Genomic DNA, 24917 nt, shown 5'->3' with positions numbered 1-24917 from the left:
ATCAGGCAGCCGAATTTTTTTGAAAAAAAATGGATTTTGAAAAAATCATTGGAAGCACTTGCAAAGGTCGTGCCCTTTTGCGCTTTTTCCTGCACGAGCATCCCTACCTTAAATTTTATCTGCTACATTTGTTAAGAGTGTTTGTCATAAAAACATTTAAAAAGATAAATTATGTATTTCTAATGATTGCTAGATCAAATGGAAAGAACGTGCAAACAATCTCTGTCTTATTGTGAAATTAGTAAACATCTGTTTATAAATTAGTAAATTAGATCAGACAAATAATTAAATAAATAAAAAAATATTTATATATATATATATATATATATATAAATATATATATATATATATATATATATATATATATATATAATACATTTAAATTATAAGTTCAGTTATATCCCTACTTATAACCCTAAGTGACTATTTCTGTATTTAACTTCATAATCAGAAATAAGCTCTAAAAGAAACATCAAACTTTTGTTACACTAACTTTGGTTTTTAAAAAGGAATGATATTCACCTCTTAATTCAAAAACATGATCCAATGGTTTTCTTCGTCATTATTCGAAAAAAAATTCATCAACTGTTCTCAAAATACTCAAAGTTGATAAGTTACAACATTGCAACAAACAGAACAACCGAAAAAAATATACAATTAATTTTGAAATCATTTTTTTGTATCAAATTTTTTTTCGGTTGCTCGGTTGCAATATTGGAAATTCTCATCTTTTCATGTTTTTTAGATAGAAAAAGTTATCACTGCCTTTTTTAAATCCGAGAACAAATTAATGATTTGCTGTTCCTTGCGGTGATTTTTGTTTTTCGGGGTGAAGTATAGAAGTAATCAATTAAATTTATAACTGATGGGGAACTGGCTGGGATATGCAAAATTTTTTTGTTTATTTTTCTGGCCAAGTTCAAATCTTTTTGTAATACAAAATTAAATATTCATTTCATACAAAACCATTCTTGCCTTTAGTTTGAGGCACTGTTTTATTAATTTTTTTTTTAGATTTTGGAATATATATGCTAGACCAGTTCCTTTTCTTCAATCAAAACTTCACTTTCTGTATACACATTGAGGCAATAAAAAGAAAAAATAATTTTGTAGACTTTAATGGCTACTATTGAGTTTCATTGACAAAATTGCATACTTTATGGCAGGGTGCAGATGGGGCCTTGTTTGAAAAATGTGAAGGAGAAAATCAAAGATTTGTAGGGGAGGGGCTTGATTTTTTGTTGCTGTTCACGGGCTCTTGTTTTCACATTTAACTGTTTTAAGTTCATTAATTGTTTTAAATTTATTTTTTGATAGTTTAACAGGTCAAAAGAGCCAAACCAGGAAAATGTTAAAAAAAAATTTAAAATCAAAAAAATTTCAAACGAAAAGAGTTAAAAAAGAAGAAGAGAAAATTTTAGTTTCCTCCTTTTTTAAATCTTTCGCTAATATAATAAAAAGAGTTTTTTTAGTTGTTAAATAGGATTTGACTTGACCGAAACTGTATCCAAGTTAACAATTGTCATACTACTGACGCACCAAAAACCTAAGATTAATAATTTTTCGAAAGAACAAGAAAAAGAAAGCATGAAAATGAAATATTTCATTCAAGTTTTTGCTGGTTATTCAAGTTTCTTGGAAACTGGTTTTTTTGATAGTTAACGAGTTAATCCAATCTGTGAATTTTTTTATTCAACAGAGGCAGTAGTGGTCAATTCTTCGATTAAAGAGAAAGATTAATCAAATATTGAAGAATTTTAGGTTTTTGTCATTTTCCGAGGGCACTTAAGCTAAGTCGAAGCCAAGCAGCTCCTTAATGATTTAAGGTTTGTCTTAATAAAACTGACAGCGATGGCCAAAAATCTTTGTTTTTAGAAAAAAGGCTGGTTTTTATTCTTTCTTTGTTGATTAAAACCTGATGTTTCAACTGAACCTCTGAAATTAATAATGCAACTGGCTTAGAGCTGACACTCTCTTTCAGTTAATTAATAATCTGAAGCAGCCACTTTTATGTTTTTCCTTCCTTGAAAAAATAAATCAATTCGGCATATTTTAACAGTAGATAATCATAACTTTATTGTAAAAATCTGCTAACATCCATGCTGTAGCTTGACTCTACATTCTGTATTAGGATTGTTTTGTTTTGTCCCAAAAGTTTGTGAAAGAATTTTAGAGTAGTCAATCAGAAATGAGACAAGAAAGAATAACCACTTTAGAAAACGGATAGAAAAATTCTAGAATCTTTTTAAGCCCTATAGACTTTTATTCGATTTGGTCCAAGTGCAGTTGAATTGGCTTCATTTTGTAAGGTTTATTTTTGGTGTTGTATCCGATTTAATGTAGATCTGGAATTTGTAGAAGTGTTTTGATCTTATAAAATCAAATATTACAGTACTTTCTGTGGAGTAGAAAAAATTTGGTCTTTATTAACCCTAAAAGTAATTAGGGGCTCACTCGGACTGTTAGTTGAATTAATCACCTTTCGGAACATTGTAAAACATCAAAAAAAGAGGAGCCAAAAATTGGTTTTGTTGTTCAACAGTGCTGTTATTCTCAACTGATGTTTCCTACTTAAAAAATTACTCTCTCCAATTTATCTAAAAGTGGCTGAAATCTAAAATCAATGTACAACTGAACCAACAATTGTGAGTGATTTGATATAGGACGACGTCACTGTCTTAATTAGAAAATTATATAAAGTTTCATAATTTTTCTTCAAATTGTAACAAAAACAACGAGAAAATTGATTGTTTGGTTAGCTTTAAAATGTACAGAATTTAACACTGCGAATAAAGAACTCACGATATTTTAAAAAACTTGGTTGATTTGGTCCAAGTGTATTTGAATTGGCTTCATTTTGTAAAGTTGATTTTTGGTGTTATAGCCGATTTAATGTAGATATGGAATTTGTAGAAGTGTTTTGATCTTATAAAATCAAATATTATAGTTTTTTCTGTGAAGTAGAAACATTTTGGTCTTTATTAAACCTAAATGAACTGCAAAAATTTGTGCTCCATGTAATTAGGGGCTCACTTGGACTGTTAGTTGAATTAATCACCTTTGGGAACATTGTAAAACATCAAAAAAAGGAGGAGCAGTAAAAAGGTTATGTTTTTCAACAGTGCTGTTATTCTCAATTGATGTTTCCTACTTAAAAAATTACTCTCTCCAATTTATCTAAAAGTTATTGAAACCTAAAATCATTGTACAACTGAACCAACAATTGTGAGTGATTTGATATACCACGACGTCACTGTCTTAATTAGAAAATTATATAAAGTTTCATAATTTTTCTTCAAATTGTAACGAAAACAACGAGAAAATTGATTGTTTGGTAAGCTTTAAAATGTACAGAATTTAACACTGCGAATAAAGGACTCACGATATTTTAAAAAACTTGTTTGATTTGGTCCACGTGCAGTTGAATTGGCTTCATTTTGTAAGGTTGATTTTTGGTGTTATATCCGATTTAATGTAGATATGGAATTTGTAGAAGTGTTTTGATCTTATAAAATCAAATATTATAGTACTTTCTGTGAAGTCGAAACATTTTGGTCTTTATTAAGCCTAAATGAACTGCAAAAATTTGTGCTCCATGTAATTAGGGGCTCACTTGGACTGTTAGTTGAATTAATCACCTTTGGGAACATTGTAGAACATCAAAAAAAGGAGGAGCCGTAAAAAGGTCATGTTTTTCAACAAGGCTGTTATTCTCAATTGATGTTTCCTACTTAAAAAATTACTCTCTCCAATTTATCTAAAAGTGACTGAAACCTAAAATCAATGTACAACTGAACCAACAATTGTGAGTGATTTGATATACCACGACGTCACCGTCTTAATTAGAAAATTATATAAAGTTTCATAATTTTTCTTCAAATTGTAACGAAAACAACGAGAAAATTGATTGTTTGGTTAGCTTTAAAATGTACAGAATTTAACACTGCGAATAAAGAACTCACGATATTTTAAAAAACTTGTTTGATTTGGTCCAAGTGCAGTTGAATTGGCTTCATTTTGTAAGGTTGATTTTTGGTGTTATATCCGATTTAATGTAGATATGGAATTTGTAGAAGTGTTTTGATCTTATAAAATCAAATATTATAGTAATTTCTGTGAAGTAGAAACGTTTTGGTCTTTATTAACCCTAAATTAACTGCAAAAATTTGTGCTCCATGTAATTAGGGGCTCACTTGGACTGTTAGTTGAATTAATCACCTTTGGGAACATTGTAAAACATCAAAAAAAGGAGGAGCCGTAAAAAGGTTATGTTTTTCAACAGTGCTGTTATTCTCAATTGAAGTTTCCTACTTAAAAAAGTACTCTCTCCAATTTATCTACAAGTGATTGGAACCTAAAATCATTGTACAACTGAACCAACAATTGTGAGTGATTTGATATACCAAGACGTCACTGTCTTAATTAGAAAATTATATAAAGTTTCATAATTTTTCTTCAAATTGTAACAAAAACAACGAGGAAATTGATTGTTTGGTTAGCTTTAAAATGTACAGAATTCAACACTGCGAATAAAGGACTCAAGATATTTTAAAAAATTTGTTCGATTTGGTTCAAGTGCAGTTGAATTGGCTTCATTTTGTAAGGTTGATTTTTGGTGTTATATCCGATTTAATGTAGATCTGGAATTTGTAGAAGTTCTTTGATCTTATAAAATCGAATATTACAGTACTTTCTGTGAAGTAGAAAAAATTTGGTCTTTATTAGCCCTAAATGAACTGCAGAAATTTGTGCTCCATGTAATTAGGGGCTCACTTGGACTGTTAGTTGAATTAATCACCTTTGGGAGCATTGTAAAACATCAAAAAAAGGAGGAGCCGAAAAAAGTTTATGTTTTTCAACAGTGCTGTTATTCTCAATTGATGTTTCCTATTTAAAAAATTACTCTCTCCAATTTATCTAAAAGTGACTGAAACCTAAAATCAATGTACAACTGAACCAACAATTGTGAGTGATTTGATATACAACGACGTCACTGTCTTAATTAGAAAAATATATATAGTTCCATAATTTTTCTTCAAATTGTAACGAAAACAAGGGAAAAAAGATTGTTTGGTTAGCTTTAAAATGCACAGAATTCAACACTGTGAATAAAGGACTCACGATATTTTAAAAAAGCTTGGAATTAGCTTCTTCCCAGAAAGACAAAAATCGATATACAAACTGACAATTATTTTCCCTTATTTGTTAACTAAAAATTTTCAACTGGTGCTTTTTTAAACTTGAAGATTCTGTAAGAATTTGTTTTATATTGTAATATAATTGATGACAAATTGATTTTGTGTTTGAAAAAAATACATCAATATTAAGGTTCCCAATTGTCCTTTGTTATCAAAATACAAAAGTGGTACTCAAGATTGCTACGGAAAAATGCTTGTTTGAGTTGCTAAGAATTAGTCAAAACAGATTTTCGTCTCAGAGCAAGGAGAAGCTTTTGACATATGTTTTTAGACTTATGTTGGAACATTATCGCAGCTTACAACGGACATCTAAAACCAATTAGACAGGCTAATAAACAAACGTTATTCTAAAATGGGAATTGCAATGACGTAGAGTGTAGATATATTGGAAAATGTCAAAATATGACAGATTTTAACAGATGACGACTTCCTGTAAACAATTTTGTTAAATTTTTAAAAACTTTCAACATATTTAGAAAAATCTTTTGGTTCGCTGATTTTAATCATTTTTCGCTCACTTCTCATATTTATCATTGTAATATGATAATTGCGTTCCACAATCATGCATAAAACATCAATCAATTTCCTTTATAAGCAACAAACCAAGTAACATATTTTTTGATATTTATTTACAAAATGTGGCGCTCAATCTTCATCAGATCCTGAAAACTGTATCAGTAAAATTAGCAATAAATGACGAGGTGTTCAGAGCATCAAATGTGCAGAAAGCAGAAGTTGGTAGTGGTTGCCGTAAAGTTTTTCGATGTTAAAATGTTAAATTTATCGGAGAAGCTTTATGTTCGGCAGCTTTTCGATTTATCAAATTATTAAATTTTAATTGTGCCGTTTCATCATCATCACCACCCCACCCCCCCCCCCCCCCCTCCCTCGAGTTCTTCTCTCAGTAACGATTCTTTCAATAAAACAGGTCTAGCAAAATACACGAATTTCGGCCAATTGAAACTTCTGTCTGATAATGTTTTGTTAAAATTTATCAGAGGAATGAACAAATTACAATTACAAACTGCTGATGATAAATACAATATCATTAAACATTTGTCAATTTGTCATTTCACAAGTTATTCACACAGATCGCCTGTTTTTCTGCTGAAAAGTGTTAATAACTTATCACACACACACGAGTAGTGTGAAGAGTATAAGTGTGTGTGATGATTATAGTGATGGAAGTGGTGTGAAAAAATAATGACTGTTTGAGATTTATAAGTAAAGTGAAGTATGAAAAGTGATGTTTGTGTGTAGTGGTGTGTGTGTGTGGTGTGTGTGTTCTTCTGTTTAGCCATGAAGAAGTGTTACATGTGAATGCGGCATGCGGATGTTTGTTGTGTTTGGTGGCTTTGTTTACAGAACAATCTGCGAAATTTATTAAATAAAGCATCTGTTCGGCAGTTGCACTTAACAAAACAAATAAAATTTTGATAAATTCATAAAACACAAATAATTTTTTCTCAGCTCTTTTCGTTTTTTCTCAATATCTGAAACATTTCTTGTCAATTTTTAGTTTCAGAGTTTTTGCTTTATCGCTCAGCTTGTTTTTCTTTTATTTCAATCAATTTTATGTCACTTCACTTTTGTTTTGCTGAAACTATTGAGTAAATTGCTCTTATATATTTGAAAAATAAACAAAAACAAACCCGGCTGAACAACAAACATCGAGGATAAACAAGTGAGTTTATTTATTATTTATTAACATTTATTAATGTAAATATATGAGCAAATAAATTAGCTTGTCAGAAAATATGGAAGTCAAACAGTTAAGCATTCAGCATACAGTTATGGTAGGAGTTTTCACTATTTGATCAAACTTTTTCCAATGTTGACTTCCCATTTTGTCCGATGTCATTTACTGACCAGAACTAAAAGCAAACAAAAAAATTAAAATTGACAACAACATATACTTAATGCAACTCCTCCCAGTCTTATGAACTAACTATGGCAATGACTTTTTCTGAGGGTAATGTTAGCCCCATCATCCAAAAAAAAAATAATAAAAATAATAAGAATTATTTTAAAAAAATTAGACGAAAAGATATTTTTCGTACGTCCTATATCACTCACTGTGGTACATTTTCATATAAAAGCCTTCGAAATCTTCAGAGCAGTTTTATATCTATCAAACGAATTGCAATAACTGCCCTGATAAGGAATCAAAACACACGAAATCGTCCATTCGAGCAAAGCAAAAAGTTAAAATACAGAAAAGGGGGTATGGAATATTTGGCGAAAACTCGATTAGGCAAATGAAATTTTTATAGGCGAAAATTCTTAATTGAATTTTTGTGGAAATTTGGAGAACAGCATTTATAACACCTAAAAGAGGTACTTCATGATCCACTCGATGCTGGAAAATTGTCAAGTGTCCCTCTCTGTCGTCTTTACAAGCAAGCGAGTAGTTAAAAATAACATGCTAATTGTATTACTTTTGCAATGTTTTGCAGCTGTTTTACTCTCCTTAGTATCATCCCAACCAATGATTTTGGTTAGAGAAAATTAACAGTGCAAGAAAAGAAAATCAATTAGAAAATCAATTAGAACTTACGGTGAAAAAAAGCACGAAAAAATTGGAGGGTTTGGGATTAAACCACACTGCAGAAATGATCTCATATCAAATACTCAGGTAAATTATTAATTGTTTTTGGATCTATTTTATTCGACGTTACATCATCAATCGGATATTGCAGTACCTCATATAATTATTTTTACTGGTATTCAATTAATTTCCACAAAACCTTAGTTGAGAGTTTTTGCCTAATGGCTACAAAAACTCCTGTTGTTTGCTCGAGTTTTAGCCTAATATTCTACGTCATATAAAAGGATAGAAAAACTTACACTCACAGATTTTTAGAAGCGCAAAAAGGTTGATTAACCGTGAGCAAAGATAAAATCTCTTGCAATAAGTTTACAGATTAACAAAACAGATTGCAAAACGTTCCATTAGATTGCGGAAAAACAACAAAAAGACCCAAAAAGTTTATTAAAACCATACCTTAAATTAATTTGCGGCTATCAATTTAGGTGCCACCTCAGCAATTATTAAATTTGTCTGCATCAATCATAAGCAATAGCTCAGATTCGATAAATTCTCAACTTATTACTAAATACAGTACCAAAAAACGCGAGGAAGCAACCGCCTGAAAGAAAACTGAACGCATACTTTTTCTCAACAATAACCAAATTTAAAAAATTATATCTAAAAAAATTAACTATGCAAATTTTAGTTCTCGGAAAGATTTTTTTTCTTAATTTCTCTCATTAACAGTGATATTGAGAATTTCTGACGTGTTTGTTTTCATCAATAATAACTCAACAGAGAGTGATCTGTATTCCATCCTAGGTTTATATATTTGTTGTTTTTTATATTAAAAATAAATTAACTGTCAATTTTTTCAAAATTATAGTTTTGCATTTTTCAAAAGTCTAAAAATTGATACAGTTGTTCCAAAGTTCTCAGTTGCTGTTTTCTTGCCAACCAAGATAACCAATAGCTGCCGGTCTTTTTTCTAGTTGTAGACTTCCTTATAAAAAGTTGCAATATCTTTTCTGAAACTTTCATTATTCTTGCTTTCTTTTTTTTGTGTGTGTTTAATTCTGTATAGATTAATGGTTTCTTTGCTAAAACAGTTTAATGTATCTCTTCTTTCGCTATTTAACATTTGTTTGTAAAGAGATTGGCAGGCATCTTCGATAAATGTTTATATTTTTCCCATGTAAGTATTTTTTTTATAAAAAAAGAGACTATAGAAAGGTTTTCATCTGAACATGAACATACTAGATCTCCTTTTTTATATATGCCTTTTCAGTATCAGAAAAAAACAATCAAAAAGGGAAAAAAGAGTTTTATTTTAAACGGGCTCCGAAAATCATTAGCAGTACTTGAATTTGTATGTTCGGACATCTCTCCCAGACCAACAATTATATATCAACTTCTTTCTATTTCTTTTAACTTTTATTCTATTCTATTTCTTCGATTTGTTCCATTTTCCTCGCGTTTCATCTTTTTAGATATAGCTCTAGTATAAAATTTTTAATTTCCAATATGAAAACATCAAAGTTGCTAAAATTGCTTTAAAACTTGTGAAAACCTGTTTGTGTCAAAAATGTCCAACATTACAAATTGAACGCCAAAAAGACCAAACACTATAAAACACTTTAAACATATCCTAGCACAACTAACAGTTTAACAAAAATGGAACTAGGGTAAGATTATGAATTTTACATATTGTTCCGGGACCTAACGCCAAGTCAATTTTAGTACTGGGCAAGTCTTATTTCAAGTGTTATTCCATTACAGATTCAGAATTAAGATCATGTCACTTTTTACACTCAGTCTAGACTGAGACTTGGCAATTATAAATCCAAGTCTGTTTTAAGACTTGGCAAGTCTTGGTCTTTTTACTCGAAAACTTTTCAAAAAACTGATATTGAGTTGGGAATCAAATTGCAAATGTCCTCCAAGTTTTGGCAAAGACTTGCGAGACTTGTGGCAATTGTAATTAGACCCACCCAGTACTGAAAAAATGGAATAAGACTTGTATTTAGACTTGCCCAGTACTGATGTTGACTTGGAGTTCAGTCAGTCCGGGTTTTTTCAGCTCAAATTGAAATTGAAAATGGTAATCAATATCTCACCAATAAATTTGGGCGAATGTTTTTCGAAGATCGCGCTTTTACATTATTCACTAGTTTGTCACCACATTCGATCGCACAAAGTTTCTTTCCAGACCAAAGTTTTAGGGTCTATCAATGCTTTCAAGCGCAGCAAAGTCTGGTCAATTGTCTGATTTGAGTCTGATCAGAGGATGAAAGTTTTCTTTAAACTGTTAAAACTCATAAAGAAAGAGCTGCTCTGTTAAGAGATTATTCGGATAAATTTTTGCTAAAAAAGCAACTCAGGAAATGTGCAAAAGCTACAATTATTCTTAAGTGCGATGAATGAAAATTGGAATTTTTGGCTTCAAATAGCCTGAAAATAAAGAAAAAAGATTGTAATCATTTTACCACTGTTGACGTAAAAAGATTCAAATACAAGTTCGAAAAGATTCGAAAACATATACAGGTTGTGATAAACTTGCTCAAAGTGTGTTGCACTCTAGTGGAGCACACAGGTTCAAAAGCAATGAAACTTTGCTAAAGTCTAAAAAGCGCTCTTTTCACCGCCTGTAATACTTTGTGAACTACTCAACAGATTGATGTCCTTGACCTTGGAAGAGAATTTAGGAAACGATATCAGACATTGTTAATGGTAGTTATGAACAGAGACTCCTAATAACAGAAGATCCCTTAACAAGAAACAAACTTTTCACAAGGTGCAACAATAAATAGGGGACCAAAAATTTATATCTCCTATTTATATATTTTATTGCTATCAACTAAATTTTAGATTTAAATTTATGACTGAGTGTATGACGTTTATTCAAAGTACGAAAATTGTACAAATTTTTTAAAAAATAAATAAATTATAAGAACGTAAAGTGAAAAGCATCCTTTGTCTAGCCCTCGAAATATGAAAACTGTTTAAAAATTTTGAAGGAGTTTATTACACGGTCAACATTAACTTGTCAATATGTGAAAGACACAGCATATTAAAAAGAATTGTATATTCAAAACAGATTTCTACAGAAATTTAAAGTTCAAAGAGAGTTAACGAATAAATTTGGGAAAAAAAATTAAAGTCAACTACCATGTCATATTTCGTTTTGCTGGCAAGAAGTTAATATCATTGTATCTTTAATTAAGGAAGCCTATAATTGGACAATTTTTAATTTTATAAAATGTTTTGAAAAATATAAGATAATTTTTCTTTCCGTTCCATGTTTAGGTTACAAATAAAGAAAAAATCTGAGGTTTTTGTTTCTTTTCGAAGAGTTTTTTATTAGAATTAAATCACGCTGCTAGATCCTGGTGAACAAAGTTGGCAAATGTGAAAAAATTTACTAAGTCTTTTATGGATTTCTTATTTACATGGAGTCTCTTGATCTGCGATTATAAAGAACAAAAAAAGTGCTCTCAAAAAAAAATATTTTTTAAATTGAATTGAAAGCAATGAACTTGAATCTACAGTATTTGCATCAAAAGGGAATAGAGACAAACTTAACAGCGCTATCATCAACACGAATTTTTTGGTCCCTCAGGGAAAAAGACTTATTGGTTATTTTTTTCGTTTGTTATATTTTTCAATGAAACTACAGAAACATCTCCAATAACATTAATGCAAAATAATTTTCAAAGGAAATAAGACACACGATGAAAGGCGAAGCGTTTAATTGCGCAGATACGAACATCAAAATAGTGATTTTCTTTTTTTTCTCAAAGAATTTCCTGATATGAGTTTTCTCTTATTTAACCCAAAATTTACCAGTGACTGCTTCACTTTTTTAGTTAAGTTATCTTCAGCAAGCCTGTTGATAGCCTAAATTAAAAAATAAGTTGGTTGAATTATCTTGAAAATTCATTATGAAGATAAACAAAACTGCTCTTTTTAAAACAAAATCTAGATTTTTGTTTAATTTTGGCCAACCCATTATACTTTCAATTATATCACTTCTCTAATAACTTAAGAGATAGTTTGTATAGATCATGAGTATCGAAGTTGTTCGAATGCAATCAGTCTCTAGCAAGTAAGACTGCTGAAAGAACAAAGAAGATACTGGAACTACAAAAATATCATTTTGATTTCTCAAGAAAAAGAAGAAACTTTAATTTATTTTTCTGTTTCTTTTCCGTTATCATTTCATGTGGAAAACAAATTCAGAAACCTAAATTTGGAAATGATCGCCAATTATAACATTATTTTTAACCTATAATTTGAATTTAATTATGTCGGATATTGTATCTGTTGCCAAACGTTAGTTGCAATTTAACTTTGCCTCGGCGCTCTCAATTTGGAATATGGGAAAAGAACCAACCAGAAATATTTTTTTTTCATGTCATCAACTCATTTAATTGTTTATTAGAACTATTAATTAAATAATTGAAATGGAATTGCGTTAATGAAGAAAACAAAATTTCACTTCAGTTTTGAAAAAAAAAATTTCTTTCCTTTTTTTTCATATGAAAACCATAAGAGGTAACCATAGGAGGTAACCCATTGAAAGTTTTCTAAATCGGACCAGAGGCCAACTTAGCAGCGCTATCATCAACGCGAATTTGGTTCTTTTAGGGAAGAAAGAAAAGGCATTTTTGGTTATTTTTCTCTGTTGTTATGTATTTCAACAAAATTATAGAATTGTCTTCAATAACATTTATGCAAAAATCAAATCTTTTAAAAATAATACATAGGGTTACAAGGCAGAGCGTGTAATTTCACGGATAAATATAGAAAAATGGACATTTTTTTGCTTTTCCAAAAAATGATTTATCTATTTCTTAATGAAAACATGCTGAAAATTGATGAAATATACTAAAAAATAATTAATTTTTTCGGTTTACCGAGTGGCTTTAGTTAGAAAATGTTTTGAAGCAAAAGCATTAATCAATATGATTTTAAGAAAAACAGATTTCTTCTTTCACCAAATTTCAAAACTATTAAAGAAAAGCGTTATCTTCGGATGTCCCTGGGGTTAGCTGACTCAAAAACATATTAAGAGTATCAAAGTCTTGCTTAAATTTCATGAACTGTATTATCAGCTTATGCGCTCTAAATTTTTTGCCCAGTGAACTATTGGCAATGATTGATTCCTTTTAAGACTCTAATGAGATCGATAGATTTTTAAATCAATTCTCGTTAGCCCATTTTGGGTATGAGCAAGATATGCTATCAGATCTGAGTTTTAAAAAATGCTCAAAATAGTAATGTTGAGGCAAATTGCAGACTGAACGTTGAGAATTGGCTGACGGAAAAAAATAAAATTGACAAATTAGGCAAACTAAAGCTGTTTCGCAATCCAGACGTTGCAAAACCAAAAAAAAATCAAGAACATAGAAGAGCTGGTTAGTGACTCCGCAAAGTTTTGTTGCATCAATTGCCAGCTCAGGTAGATTCTGAAACTACAGAAGGCAAAATTAACTCTTTTGATTTGCTTTGAGAGTTATCACAGAATCAGATCAGAAAAATAATCTTGGCATCGTCAAACAGTACTTTTCTAACCGACAGTATTCCGACTTATATTGTTGATGTTTCCCAGTTTCTAATCTTTCAATTTCTACAACCTCTAAAACTCTCCAAATATTTCAAGATGTCGGGATGTTCTCCCAAGATCTTTATAACGGCAACCTATGTGCCGTAAACTGCTAATTTCGTATATAAAGAACTTTTGAAACTATCAACCATTTTCAAACCGCAGCTCCTAGCTGAAACAAAAAGTTCAGGCGGGTTTTCAAGCTAACATGCGAATATCATAAAAGAGTATTTTTTAATTAAATATCGATATGTCTGCAAACTTATTTTTGACAGAAACACCCCGCTTGATGGTGGCTACTGATTCAATCCACATATTTAACTGAAAAAGAGCAATTTTGTTTTGGTATTTGTTTGTCAGATGTAACTGAAACCCTTGTTTTCGTCGATTTTGGTATTGGTTTAATTTTCGATTATTAAGCAGCAAACTTTGATAATAGTTATTTGAATTCATTAAAGATGATCTTTCGATGCCAAGAAGTACTAAAATGATTGTTCTATAAGCATCTTTAAAGAATTATTTTAGTTTTTAATTTTGCGGATGACACTTTTTTTGGGTACCAAGCTTATTTTAGTCAACAGCCGTTCGGTTTGAATAAGAGGACTTTGCAAAGTTGGTTCACTTTTGTTAATCTCAGACTGAACTCTGGCATATAGAACAATTTTTCGACAATTTTTGGAAAGACGAATCTCATTTGCGTTAATTAGTTTACACAGACACGGGTCTCTGTGAAAGTAATAATAACTTTCCTGGCTTTTATAAATATTACAGAAAATTCTGAAAAAATAGTTTTGTCTGTCGTAGATGTCTTTTTCTGTGATCACATACAGAAAGTGAAAAGAACAAATAACGAAACCTGTTGTCTCATTTTCAGACTATCCCCTGTTTTAGGCACATCATTTCATTATAAGGAATCTTACTGACTAACCATAAAGAAAAAGGACTCTTCATTTTTTGGACATCAGTCAGTTCATCAAACCTGGGGAAATCCAGGGTTTCTCGGCGCATCAAATTTCTAAAATTATAAGATGACCAGCTTCCAAAACGGATAAAATCTGAAACTTTCCACTTTCAAGCTGCACTTGCACCGAAAACAATCACTTTGCAGTTTCTTATGAAATGAGCCAATAAATCTTTGGTATAAAAAATTTACCGCTTGCTCTTGAATATTATACCACTATAGCTTGAACTTGAAGTTAATGTTGCAAATCAAGACAATGCAAATCAAATTTTACGCTAAGCTGGCAGGAGGTACCCAAACACTTCATTCAGATTAGAGGCCAATTACTTGTTATTCTAAAGAAGCCACAAAAACTAACGCATCTTACCGTGGTCTCCACAACTTGAAACCATTTTTAGAGTCTAATACTGATTAGCATCTAAAGACGGTCGTGGTATCCAAAATATAATAGAGTGGATGCAATTCCACCTGTTTTGACAAAATTAGCACGCATTCATATATTAGGATGGTATAGCATTGCAAAATAGCCTCATCTATATGTCAGCATGCAAATGAATGTTGTGGAACTTCACGCGCGTTTCATTGGCGTATAATTGATCAATGAAATGGGCCAAAAGAGCTGACTGCTCGGGAACGAAATTATGTTGCACAACGAAAGCCATTATTGAACACCCGCAATGAGTACCAATGCGAGGGGCTCATTTCATAATATTCGGCAACTGTAGGTTCATTGTTTTTTTCGAAAATTGCCTTTTAGCTAATTTAACCAATGAAACTTTCCAAACGGTTACCGAAGTAGCAGAAAGTCACAGAAAAGTTTAAAAATATAAATGACAAGCTTTTGAATAAATGATTTAAAGACGTAGTGAAAAACAAACTTTGTGAAAATTTTTGTTTCAGCAAAAAAACATCTCACACGTATCGCTTTGTTCCATAATTAAACTGATATTCTAGAATTGTTTCAAAATTATAGAATCCTAAACAGAATAACTTTGTGATGCATTTTACCTGAGCGTTTATAATTACATTTTAGGATGGCTTAGTTCTTTAACAACTGGAGGAACTTAAATCCTCGTTCAAATTTCAATTTAAAAGCACCTTTGAGTTCGTAAGTGAAGCGGAGAGAGAATAGTTAACTAATTAAATTGTAAACTATGAACAACTTTATATTGAGTTTTTGATTCTAAAGTTTTCGTACAAAAAATACGCCTCCACACATAGAAAAAATATGTAGCCACACAATCATTGGCGATATCTTAATCATTAGACGAGAAGACAATAATTTGACGTCCTCTGTTTCACCCCCCGTTAGCATTTATAATGCTTTTGCAATCCAAACAAATTTTGGGTGTGGAATTTCATGACAACCGGATCTGTTCATGATCTGATCATATATTCTTGTATCTTCCCAAATTTTTATCAACTTCTCAACCTCCAAAGATTTTCTTAAATTTTTTTCATAGCTGGGTTTTCTTGATTGATTATTAACACGACAAGTTGTATGCTTTTGTAAGAACTTTTGTAAATAACAATTTAAGATTAGCTTAGTTCTCTAACAACTGAAAGAACTAAAATTTTCTTTCAAATTTTATATTGAAAGCACATTTGAGTTCGTAACTTGAGGTTTTTAGACATAGAAGAAATACGTACCCTAAACATCATTGGCAAACTCTTAGTCGTGAGATCATTAGACAAGAACACAAGGATTTGGATCTACTCTGTTTAACCCCAGCTTAGCTTGTAAAAAGCTTTTTTGACCCCAACAAATTTTGGTTATGGAATTTGATGACAATTGGATCTGTTCATGACCTCATGAAAATATTTTTTATATCTTTTCTTGTTTTTTTTCCTTTTTATCAACCTGCTAAGACTTTCTAAGGTTTCGTTCAAAACAGAGTTTTCTTGAAAGATTTTTAACGCGACAACGTGTAAGCCTTGCAATGAAAACAAATATGAAATTGTAATTTTTTTTAAACTCCAAACAACTCAAATCTGAGCCACTAGCCGAAAGAAAAGTACAAAAGCCTTTCACGCAAAAAAGTGAACACCATGAAAAGGAAGTTGATTTAATAAAGATTAAGCTACAATCTCCATATTAATTCGACAGAAACGCCGCTCATGAAAGTGGCAACTGAATTACTCCAGAGAATTAAACATGAAAAATGTCCTTTTTTATTTTTACTGATCAATTATATGTGACACCCCTGAACTCTTAAATTTCAAGACTTGTTCAATTTTTCAATTTTAAGGCAGCATCTTTTTGTAATTAGTTACTTGAGTTCATAATGCCAAGAAATTCGCAAATGAGTGTTTTTTGAGAATCACCCTCTTGTCTCATGCTATTTTGTTCCATTTGATTTTCTTGAAAATCAAAGAAATTGATAACAATATTCATGTTTGGGGACGACAGTGTTTTTCAACTTGGACACCATGACTAAATAAGTCAGCAGCTGTTTACTGGTTAATGGGACACTGCAAAAGCAGTTCAGTGTTCCTAAGCTGAGACTGAACTCTGACAAAATAGAACAAATTTTAGTTGACGAAAAACTAATGTAAACAGCGCTATTTAGTCTCCAACGGAAATTACTCACATTGTTTTTTATTAGGATTATCAAATATCCTTGAAATAACAGCTTCGTGAGTCCTCGATGTTTTTTCTTCCTTCGAAAAATATACACCATCTCTGTTATTAAATTTTACTACATAAAATTTTAAACAGAAAGTAAAGCAAATAATGAGCTAAGCCTCTTGGCTCACTGTTAGACCACCCCCTGTACTACCAACATCATTTTATTTTGAGTCAATAAACTTTGAATTAAAAAAATATCATTTGAGCTTGAGTATCTGAAGTTTGGAAATCAGAGAAAAAGCTAAGCTAAGAAGCGATACTTTTCCTCCAATATAGAAGCCAATTAGTATAGAAAAAACAACGAACACTCTACAGTAGTTTCCACCACATAAAAATTCAAAATCTACTCAACATATTTAAAGTGTAACTTTTATTACCATGTGAAAGCGCTCGTGGTGTTCAAAATAAATTGTATTGGATGTGATTCCACTTATGTCGGAAAACTTGCACGCATTCAACCATTAATTAAAGCATTGAAAAAGCATGCTTGCTAATGTTGTGGCACTTCACGCACTTTAGATTGCCGTGTAGTTGATGAAAAAAATGGGCCGCAATAGCTGACTAATCGGGAAGGAAAACATGTAGCACAACGGAAGCTATTACTGAACGACCGCAATGAGTACCAAATCAGGGTTCTGATATTAAGAAATTAGTCAACTGGAGGCTCATTGCTTTTCCAAAAGTTGCAATTTATCAAATTTAACAACTGAAAAATTATTTAAAATAACCGAACTGGTAGAATATTAAAGAAAACTTTAAAAATCTAAATAACAAGATCAAGAATAAATGAAATAAAGCCTAAGCAAAAAACAAACCTTAATAATTTTTTTGTTTTAATGGCTGAGTCGTTGCTGAAAAACCCGAACAATTACAACTTTTACCATTTGATTTTTGATCGATTCTGGCGCGATTATTTGCCTGTCGAAGGAAGGTTCTCAACTTTTAGCAAAAAACATATGCCTACACAGGGAGCCCAAACTTATTGAGCAGGCTTCCAGCCCACTTCCTTTTTTGATATTTTTTCCGGTGCTAAATAATTAATGGCGTGAAGAGTACTTTAATGCAGAGTCAAACGATTGACGAAACAGTTTTTCTGTTGCTCACTTTGAAATGCCTATGATTGGCTTATAGTTAAACATTTTTCCAATTGCAAAATAAAATGAGGCCGTCATTGCGCTGTCCATGGACAACTGAATTTTTTTTTCCAATTTGTCAACCTAATGAGACTTTCTAAGGTTTCGTTCATAGCGGAACAAGATTATTAAAGCGACAAGGTGTAAGCCATGCTTTGAAAACAAAAATGAAATTGTAATATTTTTCAAAAGGTTTGTAATATTTTTCAAAAGGTTTCGTTCATAGCGGAACAAGATTATTAAAGCGACAATGTGCAAGATTATTAAAGCGACAAGTGAAATTGTAATATTTTTCAAACGCCAAAAATCCCAAAACCTAAGCCACTAGCCAAGAAAATTACAAGTTGCTTTTATTCAAAAAAATGAACACCATGACAAGGTAGTTTATTTAGTTTAGATCAAGCCACATGTTCCAAATTATTTTGACAGAAACATCGCTCATGAAAACGGCAACTGATTTATTCCGCGTATTAAACATGAAAACGGTCCTTTTTTGTTTTTACTGATCAATTGTATGTGACAACCTTGAACTCTTCAATTTCAGGACTTGTTTAATTTTCGATGATAAAGCAGCAAATTTTTTTATTTTGTTATTTGAAATCAAGTAATAAGATTTTGAATGCCAAAAACTTCGCAAATGAGTATTTTCTGAGAATTCCCCCTCCTGTTTTACGCTATTTAAGTTTCTTTTATAGCGGGGTTTTTTGAAAAACATTAAAATGACAAACTATAAGCCTTGCATTGAAAACAAATGTGAAAGTTTAAATTTTTTTGAGCTAAAAATATTCTAAACTCTGAGTTACTAGCGGAAACAAAAAGTACAAGCTGCTTCAATGACTAGATAGCTTATAGATGAAAGCTCATAGAATAAAGTTTTTCGACAGAAACATCCCTCATGAAGGTGACAACTGAATTACTCCGCAAATAAATGTGAAAATGAGCATTTTTTATTTTCAGTGATCAGATGTATGTGAGACTGTTGTTGATCTCTGCAATTTTGGGAACTAGGCCATTTTTTGGTAAAAAAGCAAACATTTTTGTAATTTGTGTTTTGAGTTCATCAAATATGGTCTTTCGATGCCAAGAGCTACATAAATTGGTGTTTTCTGAGAATCGCGTTCTAATTTCATGCTACGTTGTTCCCATTGATATTCTAGAAATTTGAAGGAATTGATAACACTTTTCATTTTTGTGGATAACTGTATTATACAATTTGGATACCACAATTTAAAAAAACAACAGCTGTTTAATGCATACAACTCTTCGATTTCCGGACTTTCGATTTTAAAGTAGCAATTTTTTGTAATTAGTTATTTGAGTTCAAGTAATTTGATTTTTCATGCCAACAACTTCGCAAATGAGTATTTTTTGAGAATACCCTTCTTGTTTTATGCTATTTAAGTTAATTTTATAGCGAGATTTTTGAGAGAACATTAAAATGACAAACTATAAGCCTTGCATTGAAAACAAATGTGAAAGTTTAAATTTTTTTGAGCTAAAAATATTCTAAACTCTGAGTTACTAGCGGAAACAAAAAGTACAAGCTGCTTCAATGACTAGATACCTTATAGATGAAAGTTCATAGAATAAAGTTTTTCGACAGAAACATCCCTCATGAAGGTGACAACTGAATTACTCCGCATATAAAATTGAAAATGAGCATTTTTATTCTCAGTGATCAGTTGTATGTGAGACTGTTGATCTCTGCAATTTTGGGAACAAGGCCAATTTTTGGTAAAAAAAAAACATTTTTGTAAGTTGTTTTTTGAGTTCATCAAATATGGTCTTTCGATGCCAAGAGCTACCTAAATTGGTGTTTTCTGAGAATCGCGTTCTAATTTCATGCTACGTTGTTCCAATTGATGTTCTAGAAAATTGAAGGAATTGATAACACTTTTCATTTTCGTGGATAACTGTATTATACAATTTGGATACCACAATTTAAAAAAACAACAGCTGTTTAATGCATACAACTCTTCGATTTCTGGACTTTCGATTTTAAAGTAGCAATTTTTTGTATTTAGTTATTTGAGTTCAAGTAATTTGATTTTTCAATGCCAAGAACTTCGCAAATGAGGATTTTTTTATTATCCCCCTCCTGTCTCATGCTACTTTGTTCCAATTGATTTTTTTAAAAATCAAAGAAATTGATAACAGTTTACAATTTTGGTGACGACAGTGTTATTCAACTTGGACACCATGACTAAATCAATCAGCAGCTGTTTATTGGTGTAATGGGGAATTGCAAAAGTGGTTCAGTGTTTCTAAGCGGATGCGGAATTTTGACAAAATAGAACAATATTTCATTTGACGAAAAACTAATGTAAACAGCGCTATTTTTTCTCCAACGGAAAAAACTCAAAAGTTTTTCTTCTATTAGGATTAACAAATATCTTTAAAATAACAGGTTTGTGTGTCTTCGATGTTTTTTCTTCCTGCGAAAAATATACACCATCTGTGATATTGAATTTTACTACATATCAATCTTCTACAGAAAGTAAAGAGAATAACGAGCAACGCCTGTTGGTTCACTGTTAGACTACCCCCTGTATTACCAACATCATTTTGCAAATCAGTAGTGAAGCTAAGCTAAGAAGCGATGCCTACACTTTTCTTCCAATTAAGAAGCCAATTACGCGTTAGTATTGAAAAAACAACAAAACGCATTCTAAAGTAGTCCCCACGACATGAAAATTCAAAATTTTAAGTAACTTCTTTTACCATGTAAAATCGCTCGTGGTGTTCAAAACAAAATTATAGTGGATATGATTCCACTTTTGTCGGAATACTTGCACGCATTGAACCATTAGGTAAAGCAGTGAAAAAGCATGCTAGCGAATGTTGCGGCACTTCACGCACTTTTGATTGCCATGTAACTGATCGAAAATTGGGCCACAAAAGCTGACTACACGGGAAGGAGATCATGTAGCACAACAAGAGCTGTTACTGAACGACTTTGATGAGTACCAAATCAGGGTTCTGATATTGAGAATTTAGTCAACTGGAGGCTCATAGATTTTTCAAAACCGAACAAATACTACCTTTACCGTTTGATTCTTGATCGATACAAGCGCAATAATTTTCCTGAAGACAGAATATTCTCAACTGTTAGCAAATTACATTTGCCTACACAGGGAGTTAAAACTTATTAGGCAGGCTTCCAGCCCACTTTCCATTTTCAAATTTTTTCCTGTGGTAAATAATTAATAAGGCGAAGAGTACTTTAATGCAGATTCAAACGATTGACGAAACAGTTTTTCTGTTGCTCACGTTTAAATGCCTATTATTGGCTTATTTTTAATACCTATCCTGTAGACGATCAAAATTCCAATCAAAGGTTAAACATTTTTCCAATTGCAAATTAAATTGAGGCCGTCATTGCGGTGTCCATAGATAACTGAATTTTTTTTTCTAATTTGTCAACCTCGTGAGACTTTCTAAGGTTTCGTTCATAGCGGATTTTTCTCAAAAGATTTTTAACGCGACAACGTGTAAGTCATGCTTTGAAAACAAAAAAGTAAATTGTAATACATTTTCAAACGGCAAAAATCTCAAAACCTAAGCCACTAGACGAAAGAAAAGTTCAACGGGCTTTCATTCAAAAAAGTGAACACCATTTATTTAATTTTGATCAAGCTACATGTTCAAAATTATTTTGACAGAAAGATCGCTCATGAAAGCGGCAACTGATTTATTCCGCGTACTCATTATGGAAACGGTCCTTTTTTGTTTTTACTGATCAATTGTATGTGTCATCCTTGAACTCTTCCATTTCAGGATTTCTTTTGATCATGAAGCACAAATTTGTGTAATTTGTTATTAAATTTCAAGTAATCAGATCTTTGAATGCCAACAACTTCGCAAATGAGTATTTTTCGTGAAAACCCTTCTTGTTTTATGCTATTTAAGTTTCTTTTATAGCGAGATTTTTGAGAGAACATTAAAATGACAACCTATAAGCCTTGCAATGAAAACAAATGTGGAAGTTTAATTTTTTTTTGAGCTAAAAAAATTCCAATCTCTGAGTTACTAGCGGAAACAAAAAGTACCAGCTGCTTCAATGCAGATTATTGAACTCCATGACTAGATAAATTATAGATGAAAGTTCATATAAAAAAGTTTTTTGACAGAAACATTCCTCATGAAGGTGACAACTGAATTACTCCGCATTAAAATTGAAAATGAGCATTTTTATTCTCAGTGATCAGTTGGATGTGAGACTGTTGATCTCTGCAATTTTGGGAACTAGGCCAATTTTTGGTAAAAAAGCAAACATTTTTGTAATTTGTATTTTGAGTTCATCAAATATGGTCTTTCGATGCCAAGAGCTAACTAAATTGGTGTTTTCTGAGAATCCCGTTCTAATTTCATGCTACGTTGTTCCCGTTGATATTCTAGAAATTTGAAGGAATTGATAACACTTTTCAATTTTGTGGATAAATGTGTTATACAATTTGTATACCACAATTTAAAAAGACAACAGCTGTTTAATGGATTAATGGGACTAGAATATAAAATACAATAACTTTGAGGTGCAAATTAAATGAACATTTGTATAACAAGTAAAGATTGGCTTAGTTCTCAACCAACTAATAGAACTAAAATTTTTGTTCAAAATTTATTTTAAAAGCACCTTTGAGTTCGTAAATTGAGCGCAAAACTATAATAGTAAACAAAGTTGAACTGTAAACTATGAAGAACTTTAAATTTAGACATAGAAAAAATGCGTACCCTAGGGAACATCATTGGGGAACTCTTAGTCGTAAGACCATTAGACGAGAATACAATGATTTGGATCCACTCCGTTAAAACCCAGCTTAGCTTGTAAAAAACTTTCGTGGCCCCAACAAGTTTTGGTAATGGAATTTGATGACAATTGGATCTGTTCATGATCTGATCAACATATCTTTTAATGTTTTTTTTTTCAAAATTTTCAACCTCTAAAGACTTTCTAAAGTTTCGTGCACAGTGGGGCTTTCTTGAAACATTATTATCGCGACAAATTAAAAGCAATGAAATCAAAACCAAAATGAAAACGTAAAATTATTTCAAACTGCAAACATCTCAGCCACTAGCCAACAGAAAAATACAAGCGGCTTTCATGCAAAAATGTGAAACCATGACAAGGTAGTTGATTAAGTATAGATCACGGTACATGTTCCAAATCAATTTGACAAAAACACCACTCATATAAGCGGCAACTGATTTACTCCGCGTATTAAAACATACCTTTTTTGTTTTTACGGATCAATTGTATGTGACAACCTTGAACTCTTCAATTTCAAGACTTGTTTAATTTTCGATGATAAAGCAGCAAATTTTTTTATTTTGTTATTTGAAATCAAGTAATAAGATTTTGAATGCCAAAAACTTCGCAAATGAGTATTTTCTGAGAATTCCCCCTCCTGTTTTACGCTATTTAAGTTTCTTTTATAGCGGGGTTTTTTGAAAAACAATAAAATGACAAACTATAAGCCTTGCATTGAAAACAAATGTGAAAGTTTAAATTTTTTTGAGCTAAAAATATTCTAAACTCTGAGTTACTAGCGGAAACAAAAAGTACAAGCTGCTTCAATGACTAGATACCTTATAGATGAAAGTTCATAGAATAAAGTTTTTCGACAGAAACATCCCTCATGAAGGTGACAACTGAATTACTCCGCATATAAAATTGAAAATGAGCATTTTTATTCTCAGTGATCAGTTGTATGTGAGACTGTTGATCTCTGCAATTTTGGGAACAAGGCCAATTTTTGGTAAAAGAAAACTTTTTGTAATTTGTTTTTTGAGTTCATCAAATATGGTCTTTCGATGCCAAGAGCTACCTAAATTGTTGTTTTCTGAGAATCGCGTTCTAATTTCATGCTACGTTGTTCCCATTGATGTTCTAGAAACTTGATGGAATTGATAACACTTTTCAATTTGGTGGATAAATGTGTTATACAATTTGTATACCACAATTTAAAAAGACAACAGCTGTTTAATGGATTAATGGGACTAGAATATAAAATAAAATAACTGTGAGGTGCAAATTAAATGAACATTTGTATAACAAGTAAAGATTGGCTTAGTTCTCAACCAACTAATAGAACTAAAATTTTTGTTCAAAATTTATTTTAAAAGCACCTTTGAGTTCGTAAATTGAGCGCAAAACTATAATAGTAAACAAAGTTGAACTGTAAACTATGAAGAACTTTAAATTTAGACATAGAAAAAATGCGTACCCTAGGGAACATCATTGGGGAACTCTTAGTCGTAAGACCATTAGACGAGAATACAATGATTTGGATCCACTCCGTTAAAACCCAGCTTAGCTTGTAAAAAACTTTCGTGGCCCCAACAAGTTTTGGTAATGGAATTTGATGACAATTGGATCTGTTCATGATCTGATCAACATATCTTTTAATGTTTTTTTTTCAAAATTTTCAACCTCTAAGGACTTTCTAAAGTTTCGTGCACAGTGGGGCTTTCTTGAAACATTATTATCGCGACAACTTAAAAGCAATGAAATCAAAGCCAAAATGAAAACGTAAAATTATTTCAAACTGCAAACCTCTCAGCCACTAGCCAACAGAAAAATGCAAGCGGCTTTCATGCAAAAATGTGAAACCATGACAAAGTAGTTGATTTAGTACAGATCACGGTACATGTTCCAAATCAATTTGACAAAAACACCACTCATATAAGCGGCAACTGATTTACTCCGCGTATTAAAACATACCTTTTTTTTCGTTTTTTCGGATCAATTTTATGTGACACCCTTTAACTCTTCGATTTCGGGACTTGTTTATTTTTCGATTTTAAAGTAGCAAATTTTGTAATTAGTTATTTGAATTCAAGTAATTTGATCTTTCAATGCCT

General features: G+C 31.4%; 1 protein-coding gene across 1 annotated transcript in view; it reads left to right on the top strand.

Moving 5' to 3' along the window:
- Positions 1-6775: 6775 nt before the first annotated feature.
- Positions 6776-24917, top strand: part of LOC142342610 (uncharacterized) — a 73762-nt gene continuing 55620 nt past the window's right edge. Inside the window, exon 1 of the mRNA XM_075394022.1 lies at positions 6776-6882. The gene's annotated coding sequence lies outside the window, so the exon portion shown is untranslated. The remainder of the gene's footprint in view (positions 6883-24917) is intronic.

This window comes from Convolutriloba macropyga, chromosome 1 (genome assembly GCF_964194025.1).
Source record: "Convolutriloba macropyga chromosome 1, txConMacr16.3, whole genome shotgun sequence".
Taxonomy (NCBI): domain Eukaryota; kingdom Metazoa; phylum Xenacoelomorpha; order Acoela; family Convolutidae; genus Convolutriloba; species Convolutriloba macropyga.
This window is presented reverse-complemented; position numbering and strand designations above follow the sequence as displayed.